The sequence below is a fragment of the Mustelus asterias genome, chromosome 13 (genome assembly GCF_964213995.1).
Source record: "Mustelus asterias chromosome 13, sMusAst1.hap1.1, whole genome shotgun sequence".
Taxonomy (NCBI): Eukaryota; Metazoa; Chordata; class Chondrichthyes; order Carcharhiniformes; family Triakidae; genus Mustelus; species Mustelus asterias.
In genome coordinates, this window is record NC_135813.1 from 62,216,437 (window position 1) to 62,231,360 (window position 14,924).

General features: G+C 45.3%; 1 non-coding gene across 1 annotated transcript; it reads right to left on the bottom strand.

Moving 5' to 3' along the window:
* Positions 1-2,038: 2,038 nt before the first annotated feature.
* Positions 2,039-2,228, bottom strand: LOC144503253 (U2 spliceosomal RNA). Its single transcript, XR_013499466.1, has one exon. It is a non-coding gene; the product is annotated as a U2 spliceosomal RNA (small nuclear RNA).
* Between the last annotated feature and the right edge of the window lie 12,696 nt (positions 2,229-14,924).

Below are 14,924 nucleotides of genomic sequence, written 5' to 3' on the forward strand. Positions count from 1 at the left end.
CTTGGTCAAAGGCAGCCTTGATGTTAAGGGCAGTCACTCTCATTTCACCTTGTGAATTCAGCTCTTTGGCCATGTTTGGATCAAGGCAGTAATGAGGTCAGGAGCTGCATGGGCCTGGTGTTCACCAAACTGAATGTGAGTGAGCAGGTTATTGCAGTGGAAGTATTTGATAGCACTATTGGCGACACTTTCCCTCACCTTGCTGATGATCACAAGTAAATGGAGTAATTGTCCAGATTGGATTTGCCCAGCTTTTTGTGGGCAGGACGTACCTGGGCAGTTTTTCACATTAACAGGTAGAGGCCAGTGTTGTAGCTGTACTGGAACAGTGTAGCTAATGTGCAGCTAGTTCTGGAGCAAGTATTCAGTACTATTGCTGAAACGTTGTCAGGACCCATAACCTTTGAAGTATCCAGCGCCTTCAGCCATTTCTTGATATCACGTTGAGTGAATCAAATTGGCTGAAGAATGGCATCTGCGTTGCTGTGGACCTCTGAGGAGGCCGAGATGGATCAACCACTCAGCACTTTTGGCAGCAAATGGTTACAAATGCTTCAGTCTTGTCTTTGCACTGATGCACTGGACTCCTCCAGGTAGAAGTGCATCACATTACATCACATCCAGCCTTTCCCTGATGCTCAATATCCGCCTGCACAGCGTCTGACCCAAAGACAACAAAGATGAAATCAATTTGCTCACCTGGGAAACATTTGAGTTCCTCACGGCATGGTGGTACAGTGGTTAGCACTGCTGCCTCACAGTGACAGGGACCCAGGTTCGATTCCTGGCTTGGGTCACTGTCTGTGTGGAGTTTGCACATTCTCTCCATGTCTGCGTGGGTTTCCTCCGGGTGCTTCAGTTTCCTCCCACAGTCCGAAAGACGTGCTGGTTAGGTGCATTGGCCATGCTAAATTCTCCCTCAGTGTATCTGAACAGGCACCGGAGTATGGCGACTAGGGGATTCATAGAATCATAGAATCTACAGTGCAGAAGGACGCCATTTGGCCCATCAGGCCTGCACCGACAACAATCCCACCCAGGGTCTGTCCTATCCCCGTAATCCCACATATTTATCCTCCTAATCACCCTGACATTAAGGAGCAAGTTATCATGGCCAATCAACCTAACCATCTTTGGATATCACCTCGGATACCCTCCAATCAACTCAACTCCCCTGATTCCTGGTCTTGAGCAACATCCCACCCCCTCACATAAGAAGGGAGATTGCAACAAGAAAGCTCCTGGAGAAGATCTACATTAATCCAAGCCTGCCGCTACACAATGACCAGACCAATTCACTTGCTGCTTGCCTCCCATTACACCATCAGGCCAGGGAATAACAGCAGAGGCCCAGTGGCAGTAGGAATGGAACCAACCATTGAACACCACTCCCTCATTACAGATCCATAGCCCGCTCACCTAGCTTCAACCTACCACACCAACACTGGGCACTCCTCACCATTTCCACACTGGTTAAGGCCTTTGTGCAGCAAAACAGCACAAGTGATTTAATTTGATTTATTATTGTCACATGTATTAGTATACAGTATTGTTTCTTGCGCGCTATATAAACAAAACATACCGTGGGGCCTTGCAGAGAATACAGAGTGCAACTGTGGTACACCCCATTCAATGACTCACATCACTGAAGACCGCCCCCTGATAAAATTCAGCAGGGGGTTTCGAGAGCTTTATTTAGCCACTGTGGAAGTTATTACCCACCATGGTGATTAGCGCACACGCTAAAAAAAACCCTAGGCAAACAACAAGAGTGGTTTGGGATGTGGGTTGATGTCTGGGGTTAGGGCAATTCTAACATGGCTTTGCCAAGCATTGAGTATCTAACACTAACACAGAAAATGCTGGATAAACTCAGCAGGTCTGGCAGCATCTGTGGAGAGAGACAAACAGAATTTTTAAAAAATTTATTTATCCAATTCAGTCCAATCAAGTCCAATTCAGAGTCTCATCAAGTGAGACATTCCCGATCCAAGCTGACAGGACAGGGCTCTCACCTCCTGTCTTGGGCTTGATCTACATGATCCAAGCTGATTGGAGTAGGCATTGCACCTCCTCCAAGGCTTGATCTCATTTGCATGTTAGCCAAAAGGCCGAGATGCCGCTTTTAAAAATTGCTTCAAATGAAGCCACAATGTAACCTAATGACTTCAACCAAGTACAGCATGTCGATACTACACTTGATCTTAGCCAAAAGGCTGAGAAGCCATGTTTCGAGTCCATATGATCCTTGTACAGAACTGAAGAGGGGTAGAAATGGAATGAATTATATCGTGGTTGTGGGGGGGGAGGAGGTAGAGCAGAACAGAAAGACAGGGATAGGTCGGACCAATACAGACCGGACCAATACAGACATTGACAAAGGTGTCATAGACATAAAATAAATGGGAGTGTTAATGGTGCCACTAAGGACTAAAGAGTGCTAATAGTAGCAAGAGTGAAGATAGCAGAATGTGTTACAGGAGAAAAAAGATCAGAACAAAGAAACATCTAATCTGGAAGGATGTGCTTCAGATGATTCCAAAAAAACAGAAAAAGAAATGCCCACTGAATAGATCAGCTTTATTTTTACATCCGCTATAACACAAAGGCCACCTGAAGCTTCCTTTGACAAATTCAGATGAGGTTTAATCAGTGCAGCTGAGAACAGCCATTAACATCACAGTCATTGTGTGTTGTAGATAGGGAGCAGCAGAGAACACTGGCAACTACAGCACAACTTAAGAATCTATTTGTAATATCTTAGGAACATAACAACAGGAGTAGACCGTTTAGTCCCTCTAACCTGCTGAGACATCCAATTTGATCATGGCTGATCTGTATCTTAATGTTATTCATTATGGTGGGAATCTGGAACTCACTGCCTGAAAGGGTGGTAGAGGTGGGAACCCTCACAACATTGAAGAAGCATTTAGATGAGCACTTGAAACGCCGTAGCATACAAGGCTACAGACCAATGCTGGAAAATGGGATTTGAATAGATAGGTGCTTGATGGCGGACACAGGCACAATGGGCTGAAGGGCCTCTTTCTGTGCTGTAAAACTTCTATGATTCTATGACTCCATTGCCTTAGTTCCATAAACCTTAATATCAATTCCGAGCATAAACCCATCAATCTCAGTAATGAAATTTTCAACTGTTAACCCCAACTTCATTAGTTTTATGAGGGAGTGTGTAGATATGTCCACTACCCCTTGTGTGAGAAAGGGCTTATCCTGACATCAGCTTTGGTCTGTGTTATTTGAGCTAAAAATAAAGCTGATCAATGCAGTGGGAGATTATTTTGCTGTTGTCTAATTTGAAGCAAATGCCCCATTCTTCCAGACTCACCCATTAAAGGAAATTGTTTCTGTCTATTAACCCTATCAACAAGGAAGCATTTAATGGAAGGCAGGACACTGGGAAGTTCAGAGGAACTTGGGGTAATTATTCACGGATCCCTGAAGGTGGCAGAGGAGGTGAATAGGATAGTCAAGAAGGCAAATAGACACTTGCTTTTAACAGTTGTGGTATAGAATATAAGAACAAGGAGGTAATGTTGGAGCTGTATAGAATGTTGGCTAGATCACAGCTGGAATACTGTGTGCAGTTCTGGTCACCTCACCATGGAAAGGATGTGATAGCACTAGAGGGGGTACAGATGAGTTTAACCAATTTGTTGCCTGGGATGGAGCATTTGAGCTATAAAGAAAGACTGGATAGCTTGGATTGTTTTCTTTAGAGCAGAGAAGGCTGAGGGGGGACGTGATTGAGGTGCATAAGATTATGAGGGGTATGGAGAGGGTGAGGAGGGAGCAGCTGTTCCCCTTGGTTGAGGGGTCAATCATGAGGGGGCATAGTTTTAGGGTGAGGGGCAGGAGATTCAGAGGGGATTTGAGAAAAAAGTCTTTCAGTCACAGGATGGTGGGAATCTGGAATGTGCTGCCTGGGGAGATAGTGGAGGCCAGGAACCTTACAACCTTCAAAAAATATTTGGGTGAGCACTTGAAACATCATAGCATTCAGGGGTATGGGACAAGTGCTGGAAAATGCGAATAGCGTGACTTTAGCGGTAGTTATTGTCGGTGCAGACTCAACGGGCCGAAGGGTCTTTTCTGCACTGAATGACTCTATGGCTCTTTTAATTCTCTCCCTTCGTACTCCAGATCTTTCGAGATAAGGGCTGATGTTCCATTGGTCTTTTAAATTATTATTTGTGCTAATCCACAAACGTTTCCTGATTTCTGTACATGGATTGCTAAATCTCTCTATTCCTGAACAGTTCCTAACTTCTCACCGTGTAGAAAATACTCTGGTTTATCTTTCTTTGGTCACATGTGGATGACCTTAAATGACCTTTTCCACATTGAACTCCAGTTTTGTTCACTCAACTTAAATTTTCAAGATCCCTTTGCAATTCTCTGCTCCCATCTTCATTGTTTAATATATCTCCTAACTTGGGGTTGCCTGTAAAATTGGATAAACAACTTTCCATTCTTTCATTAAAGTCATTGATAAATATGGTGAAAAGCTGAAGCCCCAGTACAGATTCCTCAGAGACACTGCCATTCACGTGGTACCAATGTGAGTACAGATAAATATATTAAAATACTACAATGCTAAATAAATGGAATAGAGTTGGAAGCTGGTTATCCCACACCAGTTTGAACAATCTGTAAGCAAACGGGCTTGCCTTGTGCACATAGTAGTTCTGGCAAGTTGATTGTCGGATTCACCATAGTTTAGCATTGCATGATATTGGTCCTAATTGTTTTATTCTGGAAAGCCAGTTGGTAATGGGTAGGAATGTCTTACATTAATTCACAGAGTTTCCAAGCTTTCACTACCAAGCTCAAGCACTCCACAGTTTCAATAGGTATAGCTTTATGCGTGTTCGTGGAACCTCTATTAATATCCAGCACCTGTATACCGTTCAACTTCATTAATACGCAAATAACATTAGTATGTGCTCAGGTCCCCAATGCATAAATCCAAACAGGATGTTCTGAGCTATTCACAGTCCCAGCGTATGTTAGAATCTATAACACATTTGTCACATTGACACAGCTATTCGATTAGTCCTACTTCCCTGTTCTTTCCACATGGTCCTGAGGACTTTACCTTTTTTAGTAAACAACTCATTAAGAAGTGTCTAATCTCAAACACCAACCAGCACCCCTGCCCCGCCATCCCCCTGGTTCTTCTGTCAATTATATTAAATATGTATCCGGATCAGCCATGATCATATTGAATGGCGAAGCAGGATCAAAGGGCTGAATTGCTTACTCCTGCTCCTAGTTTCCTTCAGTTACCTAATTCCCTGCTTGGGGAAACACTATACGATTATGGTACTTTTTTTTGATGGGGCTATTGAAATGTTGAAAGCTCACACTCTGATATATTCACTGAGTTTCTCTTTCCACAGATCCAGGCAGAGTGGCTGAGTATTCACAACACTCCCTGCACTTATTTCAGATTCCTCGTGTCCACAGTATTTTGCTGATAGTTTTTATTGAAATGCAATCCCCAGAACGTGCTATCTGAAATCTGATGTACCAGATGCACAATTTGCAAGCTTACTCCAGATGGAAGTCCAATTATATTAAAAAACATGTCTTTGCAAAGGATCATAAAATGAGAACTCAAGAGATTTCTGTCACTGTCTTGATGTCTGAAATGCTCGCTCTTTCTCCATTTCCCTTACTCTGAAAAGAGAACTGGCTATTTGAAGGAGATAAACTTGGAGACAGAACAAGGAAACGGGGCTAAATATGGAGACAGAACAAGGAAACGGGGCTAACTGCATTGCTTGTCAAAAGAGTGGATGCAGCCTCAGTGGTTCCCTCCTGCAGCACGGGGGCACAGTGGTTAGCACTGCTGCCTCACAGCGCCAGGGACCCGGGTTTGATTCCCAGCTTGGGGCACAATCTGTGCATGTTCTCTCTGTGTCTGCGTGGATTTCCTCCGGGTGCTCCGGTTTCCTCCCACACTCCAAAAGACATGCCGGTTAGGTGCTAAATTCTCTCTCAATCTACCCGAACAGGGGCTGGAGTGTGACGACTAGGGGATTTTCACAGTAACTTCATTGCAGTGTTAATGTAAGCTTACTTGTGACACTGATAAACTTTAAGCTTTAAAACTTTAAACTATGTTGTATTATTCTATGGTTTTAACTCTCCAAAACTATTCTTTCTTTACTGCTGTACCCTGTTGGTCCATCAGAGTGAAAGCATAGACCGTTCTACCACTCATGGATACTGTACAAAAGCACAGCCTGCAATCACTTATTACTCAGTAACATTTCTTTGATAATTTATCAGTAATGCACCAGTCGTCCACAACACATGGACTGCAGCGATTCAAGGAGGCAGCTCACCACCACCTTCTCAAAGGCAACTAGGGATGGGCAATAAATGCTGGCCAGCCAGCGATGCACATGTCCCATGAATGAATAAAAAAAAGTTTCTGGCCTTTAATAACCTGCTGTTACTAATTCATCTGTTCCCTGGTTTTCCACCTGTTGATCTCCAAGTTTCCCTCAGTATTGACGTTCTCCCACAATCTTCTGGCTTTAATATATAGCCAAGCTTGGCCTTCCCTAATCCATATTAAATTACTCCACCTTCTCTCTCATAAACTAGTATTTTTCAAAGGCCAGAATTTTATCTCTCCTGGCGGGTTCTGAGGCAGGGGGTGGGTTGGCGTATAAGGTAGGGATTCCAGCCTCCCCAACCTGGTCACAATGTAGACCAGAGTGGGCAATCCTCCTTCTCCCACCTATCCTTAATTTTTAGGTGAGTGAGCAATATTCTGATCCAATACATAGCACAAGAAATCCAATAGTTATAGAGAGCAGGAAACCTTTCATTATTGGTACACAGGAACAGGGCAGTATATAATCGAGGCAGTGGGGGTCTTGTCCACCATCTGGAGAATCAGCAGCATGCTGCATCACCTCCTTTGGGTAGGCCAAATCAAATGCTGAATCAGGAGGCACGGTGGCACAGTGGTTATCACTGCAGCCTCCCAGCTCCAGGGACCCGGGTTCGATTCCCGGCTTGGGTCACTGTCTGTGTGGAGTTTGCACGTTCTCCCCATGTCTGCGTGGGTTTCCTCCGGGTGCTCCGATTTCCTCCCGCAGTCCAAAGATGTACAGGTTAGGTGCATTGGCCATGATACATTTCCTCTTAGTGTCCTGGGATGCGTAAGTTAGAGGGATTAGTGGGGTAAATGTGGGCGGTTGCAGGGATGGGGCCTGGGTGGGATTGTTGTCAGTGCAAGCTCGATGGGCCAAATGGCCTCCTTCTGCACTGTATGATTCTATGATTTCTCTATGGTTAGTTAAGTGGCCAGAGACAGGCCTTCGTCAGGATTAAAGACCCTGGAGTAAAAATCCCACCCCCAAGAGCTGCCAACCACTCAGATTCCAGGCAGTGACAGCGAGAGTGGTAGCTGCTGACAATGCACTCACCGAGGCACAGAGTCACTGAGGGACCCAGGTGAATAAAAATGGGATTGGGGGGCACCAGAGGGGTGGAAGGGGGGCAGTGGGCTCAATAGTAAGGACAGGCAGCTGGCTCTCAGTGGGCCATCCCTCAGTGGGCACCCACTGAGTGTCTTTGAACCAGGGGCCTCCCAATCCCTACACGAGTGCGCAAGCAACCACAGGGTTCACTTTCCAGGTGATAAATACCCTGTCCACAACATCACTTCCCCACGTAAGTGCATCAATTGATGGTGAGGCAGCAAAGTCATCCATGAGTCTTCTTGCCCTAGCATTAATCAGACAGAGGTGGAAAATCAGCAGTGTGCTCTCTTCAAGCCTGCCTCGGGTAGGGCATTAATGTCCATCAAAATTAACAAATACAGAAAAATACTGAAATAAGAATCAGAGGGATAGAAATATGACAGCTTTGAAAGCTCCAGCATCCTTTTGCAGACTTACAGTAGACATGTACAGATTAGGTGCATTGGCCATGATAAATTTCCCCTTAGTGTTCTGGGATGTGTAGGTTAGAGGGATTAGTGGGGTAAATGTGGGGGGTTGCAGGGATGGGGCCTGGGTGGGATTGTTGTCAGTGCAGGCTCGATGGGCCAAATGGCCTCCAGTTCATTTTCAATAGAAAAATGAGCACTTTGCAAGTGTGGCCCATTCTGCCAATCACAGTGTATTGAGAGCCTTCCAAACTATTGCTTCAATAAAAATAATCCTTTGGAATGGTTCGCGTGTAGAAGTGGTTCTAATGGCAGGGCAGCCTCTTCATATAGCAAGGTTTCTCTTTAAACAAGTTCCCAACGATCAGACTGTATCTTCAAACTGTTTGTCCGCAGTGAACAGAACGTGACAGAGCTTCTCTCCACTTTATATGGTACATTCCATCCTTTCCAAATGTCGTCAGTGGTAAAATGGCCGCCCACAACAGCTCTTCAACTGGCAGCTTTACCAAGGTACAGCAGTAAAGCTAGCCAGTGAAGAACGAGTGTGGCACGGCCCAGTCTCCACACCTGGCTACAATATCAGCACTGCTACAACATTGCCTTGGAGGAATTCTTCAATGGACAATTGCCGTCTTCAATTCCACCTTCAAAGCTGTAAGCTTCTGGCAGCCTTTCAAAACAAAATGACATTCCAAAATGTATTCAGTATTTTTAAATATATGAAGAGAATGATCTCGTTAAAAACAGAGAGATATTGCCCAAGAGATTCAGAAACTGCGGGTCTGCACAATGGGGCAAGAGAGACTGCGGAAATGCACGGCAAACTGAGAGAGACCAAGGGAGAATGAGGGAGACTGGAAGACTGAGGGAGTTTGAGAGACTAAAGGAACTGGTAGGCATAAGACATGAGGGGAGGTTGAGGTTCCTGAGGAAATGAGAGAGATCTGGAGTTTTGTACAACTGAAGCAGAGAAACGAAGAAGACTGCAGAGTGAGTAACAGAATGGGAAGTTAACAGAAAAACAAAGTAGATGAGAGGGGTTTCAGGCAGCGAGGGGGTGCGGGGGCGGGGAAGGGGGTGGTGACAGGAGGATGGGTGGTGAGCGCTTTCTGAGAGATTGGAACTTTCTTGAGATAACAAGAAATGTAGGAGATGGTCTGAGAAATGTGGGAGATTGGGTTGGGGTGCAGAGGGCAGGGTTTGCCCTCACAGGCATCAAGGGGTTAGCATAGAATAGAATCACAGAATCCCTACAGTACAGAAGGAGACCATTCGGCCCATCGAGCCTGCACCGACAACAATTCAACCCTATCCCGTAACCCCACATATTTACCCTGCCAATCCCTCCGAAAAATAATCCTTTGGAATGGTTCGCGTGTAGAAGCGGTTCTAGCATGGCCAATGAACCTAACCCACATCTTTGGGAGGAAACTGGAGCACTCAGAGGAAACCCATGCAGACACGGGGAGAACGTGCAAACTCCATACAGACAGTGACCCAAGCCAGGAATCGAACCCAGGTCCCTGGCTCTGTGAGGCAGCAGTGCTAACCACTGTGCCGCCATGCTGCCCCAGAGTGGTAGTGGCCAGGGGGTGGAATGAGAGTAGCGTGAGAGGCTAACTAAAGTAACATAGAAGCAATTAGTGTGAGAAGCTCATGCTGAGATATTTACTTGTTTTTCAGTTTAAAATTGTGATGAAGGTTTGGATAACTAAATCCTATGGAGCTTTAACCTCACAGTTCACAATATGAACAAAATCCAATAGCAATACACTCCCATTATCAGTGTTAGCCTCCATTAATAGCTGCCAAGCTTGCCTTCTTTGTCTGACCATGTTCCAATGAGGCAATACGGTGGTATGCTCCTGCTCACTTGTATATCCTCCATGTATAAGATACAGATAATTGGATGGAATCTTCTCAGACTGACCAAGGTTACAATTGATCAGGGATAGTCAGTATGGCTTTGTGAGTGGAATATCATGTCTCACAAATTTGATTGAGTTTTTTGAAGGGGTAACCAAGAAGGTAGATGAGGGCAGTGCAGTTGATGTTGTCTACATGGACTTTAGCAAGGCCTTTGACAAGGTACCGCATGATAGGTTGTTGCATAAGGTTAAATCTCACGGGATCCAGGCTGAGATAGCTCAATGGATACAAAATTGGCTTGATGACATAAGACAGAGGGTGGTTGTAGAGGGTTGTTTTTCAAACTGGAGGCCTGTGACCAGCGCTGTGCCTCAGGGATCAGTGCTGGGTCCACTGTTATTTGTCATTTATATTAATGATTTGGATGAGAATATGGGAGGCATGGTTAGTAAGTTTGTCGATGACAGCAAGATTGGTGGCATAGTGGACAGTGAAGAACGTTATCTCAGACTGCAATGGGATCTTGATCAATTGGGCCAGCGGACTGACGAACGGCAGATGAAGTTTAATTTAGATAAATGCAAAGTGATGCATTTTGGTAGATTGAACCAGGGCAGGACTTACTCAGTTAATGGTAGGGTGTTGGGGAGAGTTACAGAACAAAGAGATCTAGGGGTACAGATTCATAGCTCCTTGAAAGTGGAGTCACAGGTGGACAGAGGCATTCGGCATGCTTGGTTTCATTGGTCAGAACATTGAATATAGGAGTTGGGACGTCTTGTTGAAGTTGTACAAGACATTGGTAAGGCCACACTTGGAATACTGTGTACAGTTCTGGTCACCCTATTATAGAAAGGATATTATTAAACTAGAAAGAGTGCAGAAAAGATTTACTAGGATGCTACCGGGACTTGATGGTTTGAGTTATAAGGAGAGGCTGGATAGACTGGGACTTTTTTCTCTGGAGCGTAGAAGGCTGATCTTATAGAGGTCTATAAAATAATGAGGGGCGCAGATCAGCTAGATAGTCAATATCTTTTCTCAAAGGTAGGGGAGTCTAAAACTAGAGGGTATAGGTTTAAGGTGAAAGGGGAGAGATACAAAAGGGTCCAGAGGGGCAATTTTTTCACACAGAGGGTGGTGAGTGCCTGGAACAAGCTACCAGAGGTAGTAGTAGAGGCGGGTAGAATTTTGTATTTTAAAAAGTGCTTAGATAGTTACATGGGTAAGATGGGTATGGAGGGATATGGGCCAAATGTGGGCAATTGGGACGAGCTTCGGGGTTTAAAAAAAAAGGGCGGCATGGACAGGTTGGGCCAAAGGGCCTGTTTCCATGCTGTAAACCTCTATGACTCTATGATTCTATGAGAATCTTCATAAACTTCCTTCTGGATTACCACATTTGGAGAATGTGCAGCATTTTTCCCCATTCCCTCGGTGGTTAAGAAAAGCGATGTCACACTAACAATACCATCATTACATTCACAATTAATGCTCTGAAATGACAGGAACATTTAAGGTTTGTTCGAAGCGGGTTGAAATCCTACCCTGACTTGTGGGTAAAAGTCTCCTACCTCAGCTGACTGCAAAGGTCCAACGTAAAGGTACGGTGGTACAGTGGTTAGCACTGCTGCCTCACAGCGCCAGGGACCCAGGTTCGATTCCCGGCTTGGGTCACTGTCTGTGTGGAGTTCGGACATTCTCTCCGTGTCTGCGTGGGTTTCCTCCGGGTGCTCCGGTTTCTTCCCTCAGTCCGAAAGACGTGCTGATTAGATGCAATGGCCGTGCTGAATTCTCCCTCAGTGTACCCGAACAGGCGCTGGAGTGTGGTGACTGGGGGAGTTTCACAGTAACTTCATTGCAGTGTTAATGTAAGCCTACTTGTGACACTAATAAATACACTTTAAAGGCTGGGCTGTCTCAATGGAGTTCCTCATCAATCCTGAATCCATATAGCATACCATCTGCAGGTTGTTATATGTGACACAAAACCGGCAATGCCAGCTGAGAGGAGGCACATGGACAACTCATGACAGATGCCAACAACAATGGTGAAACAACAAAAGGTACTGCTCAGAAAAATTAGGGCTAAGCTTTGAGAAATGCTCATCATCTAACCTGTGCTGCATTTGATGCAACAGAACAGCGGGATCTTAATCATGCATCAAATTTGTGCCATACCTTAACTGCTAGTCCTCAGAGGAATAGCACAAATGAAGGCTTGTATTTAGCTCATAGCATAGTCATGCTGTGAGGGTAGAGGGGCGCAGGGGGTAGCATCCCAGCCTCTGAGCCAGAAGCTCCAGCTTTTACCTCCCATCCCAGGACTTGATGGTCAGGAAGATGCGTTCACAGCACAGCCAAAAAGGTTGAGCGTCAATCTAAAAATGGATTTGCCAATGGCAGGTGGTACTGGCAGGAGAGACTCCTCTTCAGCCATGCTTGATGTGGAGAGGCGCCCCTCCAGCTAGCAACCGGTTCCAGGAAATACCTCGCTATGGAAAGTCTGCCTTGTGCGTCACTCGGTGTGGGAAGAGAAACAACAACCCACAAATACTTGAGCTGGAGATGCTCAAAGTTGGCATTGGTTAACAGAAGGCAAAGTGATTGCGCATCACTCCACGCCAAGAGCTGAAAGCCCCTGAGAGCAGTATTAATACCTTCAGACCAGACAAACACACTTGTTTCTGAGCTCTGATGAAGGGTCATCCAGACTCAAAACATTGGGGGCAATTTTAACCATTGCGTTGCGCCCATTTTCAGGAATGACACGGTGGTAAAGTGGGGCGATTGGCACTGGTTTTCACGACCGGCGCCATTTTACAAGCGCCAGATTTCGGGCGCGGTCAGCCTCTCACTGGAAATGGGTAGGAGACAGGTTAATGAATGGAAATTTATTTAAATGTTGATTAACATTTGCTTAGTGAGCCCGGCACTCAATCAACTGGGTCCGCCCCCCTTTATGACCTCGCCAGGAAAGGGGTCAATGGGGTGGGGTTAATGGGAGGTGGAGCTAATGGGGAGGGGCTAATGGGGAGGAGCTAATGGGGCAGGGCTAATGGGGGAAGGGGGCCTGCTGCCACTCTGCAGTGATCGGTGGGGTGAGGACGGTGGGGCCGCGATCGGTGGGAGAGGGAGGAGATCCGTGATCGGTCTGGGCAGTTGGGGGGGGGGGGGGGGGGGGAGCGGTGTCAGTGGAGCAGTATCTTGGGCTGCGGGCCCCTGTGATTGTAGGGGGGAAGCTACTTCAGGCTGCCTGCACTAGCAGGGGCCTGACATCTCTCCCTTTTCTGTCGGATCCCTGCTACTGCTAATGCGCATGTGCACCATCAGAGGCCTGCACATGCGCTCTACCTCCCTCTGCAGGCTTTCGGTGCATTAAGCCCCGCCCACAGCTTTCCGCAGCGAGCAACAGGCTCACTCAGAATTTTACAGGCACAGTGCGTATGGGGGAGGGGGGGGGGGCCTGAAAACTCACCCAAAAAATGGATCTGAAACTCTCCAAGTTTCAAGTCTGCCCATCGCTCGGAAAAAAATGGTAAAATCTCCCCCATTATCTCTATTCTCTCTCCACAGATGCTATCAGAGCTGCTGAGATTTTCCAGCATTTTCTGTTTTTGTTTTAGATTCCAGCATCCACAGTAATCTGTCATTGTACGAGAGAGGGGTAACTCATTCTGCATCTCCTCCAATCTAGCGCTTCATGAGAAACAGGGAATGGTTTAAATCCTTTGGGAGGAAAGTCTTGATCGTAAATCATTATCTGATAAGTGGTGAGAGAAACAGAGGTGAATGTAGATGCAGGCACTGCAACCCTGTTAGTTCAATAGAAAATCATTCACCGGTATCACTAGATTCCATTATGTTTGAAGATATGATTTGGTGCAGAATCCTATTAGACCTGTTTCCCCTCCTTACCCTCTCTGATCACCCTTACCTGTATTTATTTCTCAAGAAATTGGGTCTCCGGAATAAGATCCTAAATTTTCAAGTTCTGAATATGAGCCAACACAAATGCTTTTAGATTCAATGTAATCCATTACTTTTCCAATGTCAGTTGTTGGATGTACTCATAATGATCCGGGCAGATTGCTAAATACTGACTAATGGCTTACAAAGATCGATAAAGTGAAACCATTTCACACAGAGAAATTAAAATGAATTTCTTCCTGAACATTTTTGTGAAAAAGCTGCCACAGTATTAATACTTAAAATAAAATCTGGCTGTGAGCCATGTTGCACTGATGTGAATCAATAATATATTAGCTATCATGTGACTCTACTGACAACATTTCAGGATACAGGCAGATACTCGACATAATGTGTTATTCGTTTAGATTATGCACCACTGAGAAAAGCACTGCTGAATGTAGCAGGTTTAATAAGATGGAGTTTATGCTCCATCATATTATGACGGGGGTATTATATCATGTAACAAACAATATTTTACAATACATAACAAAATAGTTTTAGTTGTCATTCACAGCATTATTCATATAGGGAAAAAAATTAAATTCTTCCCTGAAACTGTCCTTTTTTGGACTGTGGCTTTCAGTATCTAGTTTTCATAGAATCATAGAATCATACAACGCAGAAGAGGCCCTTCAGCCCATTGAATCCGCACCGACACATTAGAGAAGTAAAGTTTATTTATTAATCACAAGTAAGGCTTACATTAACACTGCAATGAAGTCATTGTGAAATTCCCCTATATAAAGTGCAGAAACACCTGATCTCTCACCAAATCTCATTTACTAGCACTTGACCCATAGCCCTGAATGTTATGATGTGCCAAGTGCTCATCCAGGTACTTTTTAAAGGATGTGAGGCAACCCTCCTCCACCACCCTCCCTGGCAGCTCATTCCAGACTGTCACCACCCTCTGAGTAAAAAAGATTTTCCTCACATCCCCCCTAAGCCTCCTGCCCCTCACCTTGACTGACTCTTCAACTAAGGGGAACAGCTGCTCCTCATCCACTCTGTCCATGCCCCTCATAATCTTGTACACCACGATCAGGTCGCCCCTCAGTTTTCTCTGCTCCAACAAAAATGACCCAAGCCTACCCAACCTTTCTTCATAACTTAAATATTCCATTCCAGGCAGCATCCTGATGAATCT